Source organism: Sinocyclocheilus rhinocerous, unplaced genomic scaffold, assembly GCF_001515625.1.
Source record: "Sinocyclocheilus rhinocerous isolate Xijiao unplaced genomic scaffold, SAMN03320098_v1.1 scaffold13050, whole genome shotgun sequence".
NCBI lineage: Eukaryota > Metazoa > Chordata > Actinopteri > Cypriniformes > Cyprinidae > Sinocyclocheilus > Sinocyclocheilus rhinocerous.
Genome location: NW_015666737.1, coordinates 6,364 through 11,510, shown reverse-complemented (window position 1 = coordinate 11,510; position 5,147 = coordinate 6,364). Strand labels below are relative to the sequence as shown.

Sequence of the window (5,147 nt, the reverse complement as noted above, 5' to 3'; positions counted from 1 at the left end):
GGTCTCAAATACTAAATAAAAAGCTTATACTACAGCTATTTCAGCTATTAAAATAGTTCAGTTTTGTATGTAATGGAAAAGTGATTATATTTTGTTTCGTTTTTTTATAAAGTAAATTTAGAAAAACATTTGGAGTATTTTTTGTTCGTTAAATGTAAGGTTTTTTTTTTGTTTTTTAAGTAAAGTCCAGCGGCAGACAGTGAATTTCCTCCAGGTGAGTTCAATTATCCATACATTCAGTCAATCAGAAGAGAACATGCTGCAAAAAGGTTCCCATAGGCGGGGCCAAAGCCCAACTAAGAAAAGAAATCCTCCAGCGTTCATCACACTAGGCAGCAGGTGCAACGCATATTCAGCTTTTCGCTTTGGAGCTTCCTAGGAGTTCAGCGCGATCTCTGGGAGCTTCTTGTGTTGGCGGAATGGTGCTACGGCGGTGGTCGTTTTTTTTCCCTAAAAGAGCATTCACGGGTGGGCGTGTCTTTTTAAAGACGACGTTGCGTCTGTGCCAACTCGACTCTGCGTCTTTGTAAAGACGAGGTTGCGTCTTGGTATAGATACCGTTTCACCTTGCTCTCAGATTTCTTTTTTAAAGTGTTCTCCATTGTACTTTTTCCAGTGTTTAAAAGTAAATTTATAATTTTCACTTGCCGTTGTGCAACATAGAATATTTTTAAATATAACATTATGATTACGATACAAGGAGACGCAAAGGACAAGATCAGGTCACTGGCTCTCCAGGCAAAACTCATCATGTAAGGGCATTCTCCATAGCACACACCTGTTCTGTGAAAAGTGTCAAAATATCCGTTGTTAATTACAATGGCAGTGTTGTAAGCTATGGAGCAAAACCAGCAGAGAATGATGCTCATTGAAGTTTTAGTTGTGGTTATTTTCTGTGGGTATTGTAAAGGACAACACACAGCCACATAACGATCAACAGCAATTAAAACTAAATTACAGAGAGATGCTGATAGGAGCAATCCAAGGGTCTTTATAAACACTCCACAAATTTTGTCTCCAACGTACCAGCATGTCTCAGTTAGCTTGATGGCCTCTATGGGTATCACAATAAGTCCAATAAACATGTCGGCCACAGCCAGAGAGAGAATAAGCAGGTTGTTTGGAGTGTGAAGCTTCTTGAAGTGAGAGATGGAGATGATCACCAGCAGGTTCAGAAACACAGTCCATGCTGACAGCAATGAAAAAAACACATAAAACATTGTATTCATGTCTGGAGCGTTTTCCCTTGATACATGATGAGTTGATGGAAGGAAAGCAGTATTGAGTCTCATGATCCTCTGTCTCATAGGCCATGTGTGAGTCTCCTCCTGTTAGGAGTTTGTTCTGCTCCTCTTACTGTCCTTTCATTTATAGTGTCTGGATCAGACTGACTCCCATAGGGGAACAATTTTTATTGTTATTTTGTCATCTTTTAAATCTCTTTTTGAAATGTCTCCAGTTCTAATCAAAACCAAAACCAAAGTTTCGGCCAAAGTCTTATAGTGCTCTCTCTTGCACCATGAATGTGCACAGTGGACAGTTCGAGATGCATCACTTCTATAAAAGTGAGCATCCAATATTGTAGAGAATGCGGAGGCTTCCATCTTGTTGCCACTATGGCAGCTGTAAGGTCAGAATTAAATTCTTGTGAAGAATGAAATTTTAAATGAATGCTTTATATGATCCTGAGTAACATGATATAACAAATTGTGACACTAAATTTAGTATTTTATTCCTCAGTTGTTCAAATCACTTTTAAGATGCACATGTACAAGTATGTAATAATCGGTAGATACATTATAAATAGCATTATGGATAGAAACATGATTATTTAAGATTCCTGACAAATTGAGAAAAAAAAATTTTTTTGTGAAGAAGGATTGTTTTGTGAAGAAACAAGTGAAATTGAAAATTGAGAAATATTGTTAATAATCAATGTTCTGATAGCGCAACACGTCTTGCTGTTTAAGTTTCTCCCTTTGGCTGAAATGTCATAGTTACACAGAAAAACTCAAGTAAAATGTTAGTCTATATATACAAACTTATAAAACAAGTTATATTTATTTAGTTACATTAATTTATTTGAGACATAGTTTTATTATGGATTATCTATTTAAATGATCTCAAATGCATTCTAAATTGCAATGTATAGTGCACTTTATAAGGAATTGCTTTACTGGTTTGATGCACAAATAGTGTTAAAAATATCATGAATGATGATTTGTAAAAATATTGACCCGAGAGGATGCTGGCTGAAATATTCTAAACGTTAAGATGTATTTAACTGATTTTCTAAACCAGGGGTAAAATAAAGCATAGATAAGAGGATTCACACATGAGTTACCGTATAAGACCCATATTAGACAATAGAGTATGGTGGGTCAGGTTGGTTGGAGTGTGAAGCTTCTTGAAGTGAGAGATGGAGATGATCACCAGCAGGTTCAGAAACACAGTACCTGTTGACAGAAGTGAAAAAAACATGTACATAAAATAGTAATCATAACTGGAGCGTTTTCCCTTGATACATGATGAGTTGATGGCAGGAAAGCAGTATTGAATCTCATGATCCTCTGTCTCATAGGCCATGAGTGAGTCTCCTCCTGTTAGGAGTTTGTTCTGCTCTTCTTACTGTCCTTTCATTTATAGTGTCTGGATCAGACTGACCAACCCATCTACCACCCATTCTGAAATGATATAATGCCATGCTTTTCCCCATCAATAAATAAATAAACAAAAAATGCTACTTGTTAAATCTGCTCAGACTATTCACTTACATTTAATTAATGCGTATAGAAATAGCTTATATAGAGCCCAATGATTTTCGTGGTGCAGAAAATTCAGACTGAATTGCAGAATCCAGTTTATAGTATAGCACGGACCACATAGCAAACCAATATTTTAAGCTGAAGAAAAACTCAGCAAAACAGACAATACAGCTGTAGCAAACGTAGCACACACAATAGGTAAAGCAAATAACTGGCAGAGAACAGAACAAAACATGTTTTTTGACCTTGCATGCATGTAAACCTGTTGTTGGGGACTCCCAAAACCAAATTATGACCCTTTCAAATAGGGGCACTTTAAGATTATTGTTGTTGTTATATTGTGGGGAACTGTGATCCACAGTGATTAAATGCTCTTGGTTTGACATTTTAAGTACTATCTAGTCACCAGAAATGTTTTATTTTATCTATATTTTTTTCAGTAACTGTTCTATCAGCTGATAGGTTAATCAAACTAATATATGTGGTTTAACTTAATATTGTTTAACTTTTGTGCTACAAAAATATCACTCAAATCAGATTTGAATATGATACAGTGCACTGTAAACCTGAACCTATGAGTGTGCATTTCTTTTTGCTCACATTTTCATCACACACATCTGTTCATTTACAGATTGACATGATTTACCCATATTTTTCTGCTATGATTTCTCATATAACATCGTAGAAGTATGCTGAATAAACTGACATTACTTCTACTCTTATGATTTATTTTTTTTAATCTAGGGGTCTCCAACCCTGCTCCTGGAGAGCTACAGTCCTGCAGATTCAGCTCCAATCCCAAACAAACACCCTGAACAAGCTAATCAAGGTGTTCAGGGTTACTTGATAATTACAGAGTGTGTTGGAGCAGGGTTGCGACTGAAGTCTGCAGGACGGTAGCTTTCCAGGAGCAGGTTTGGAAATCCCTGATCTGCAGTAGTATTTAAAGGAGTGAGTAAATACATGCACATCTTTGCACTATTTTAATTTTCTTCCTGTTTAGCTTGAAATCTCTTGCAGTTCTCATGGATTTATTAATAATTGATCGAAACGGTTTCTGAATCCCTCTTCCTGTTTAGCTTGAAATCTCTTGCAGTTCTCATGGATTTATTAATAATTGACCGAAACGGTTTCTGAATCCCTGTCAAATTAAAGGCTTTTTATTATAATCATATAATTTTTTGCCATGAATAATATATTGTAATGACTCCACAGACCCATTGAGAAATTAATGCCAGGTGAATTCATTATTATGGTCAAGTCAAAAAAGATATTATGCTTGGTGAAATATTTTAAAAGTTAAAATGTGTTTAACTGACATTTTAAACCAGGGGTAAAATAAAGCATAGATAAGAGGATTCAGACCTGAGTTAATATACATCCTCCTGTTAGGAGTTTGTTCTGCTCTGCTTACTGTCCTGTCATTTATACAGTGTCTGGATCAGACTGACCCATTCTGATGATGCATAATGATGTCATCATTTTACATGCAAGAGGGCCTAACACAAATTCTTACAGCACTTAACTGCTGTTAGCTTAGAGAACAAAATGGTAACAGTCAGAGAAATAGAATCTAAACCATCTTAATGCCTATCACTGAATATAATTTTGTAATAAATCTAAATGACACAATCTGTAGTATACAGATTGTATGTATATAAGGTACTGCAATGGACCTTTTTCACAGACTGATCAGCATAGTTTTTTCTATTTTCATTTTTCAGAAAATTCTGTAGTATACAGATTGTATGTATATAAGGTACTGCAATGGACCTTTTTCACAGACTGATCAGCATAGTTTTTTCTATTTTCATTTTTCAAAAAATGTATGTACATTTATAACATACTTTGTATTATATTACCTTTGCATCAAATTACAAAAAAATTATTAATGCTGCTGTGAGAGTGTTTCTAATGCTAATAACCCAACTATGACGACTTCTGCTTCTGTATAGGATAGAGAAAGACAAATTAAATAAACAAATTGAAGGTTTTTTTGGGTACAGTAGGTTTATTTAACATTGTAAGAAATACTACAAAAATTTAATAATCAAATGTAAAAAGAAAACACTGTGTAGTGTTCACTGTATGAATTAAATATGAATTGATTCTTATTAAAGATACAAACGTTTTTCAGCCAATAGCAGTGAGTGATTTTCTCTTATGACACAGACATCAGCATATATATTAGGTTTGCTGTCTTTTTAAAGGCTGGGACACGCATGTTGAATCGGTGTCAGGTCCATCGGCGCGAGTGAGAATTCTGATTGGATGCTCAGTTTAGAGAATGAGTCAGTGCTAGAATTAAAGTGAAAGTGATGAAAACGAGCAAGTAAATGAAGTCTAATGTTAAGCTGCATGATCTTACCCAAGCATTCCAAT

At 35.2% G+C, this 5,147-nt stretch overlaps 1 pseudogene; it reads right to left on the bottom strand.

Annotated features, from left to right (window-relative positions):
* Positions 1-566: 566 nt before the first annotated feature.
* Positions 567-2,640, bottom strand: LOC107733071 (trace amine-associated receptor 13c-like; annotated as a pseudogene).
* Positions 2,641-5,147: the final 2,507 nt, after the last annotated feature.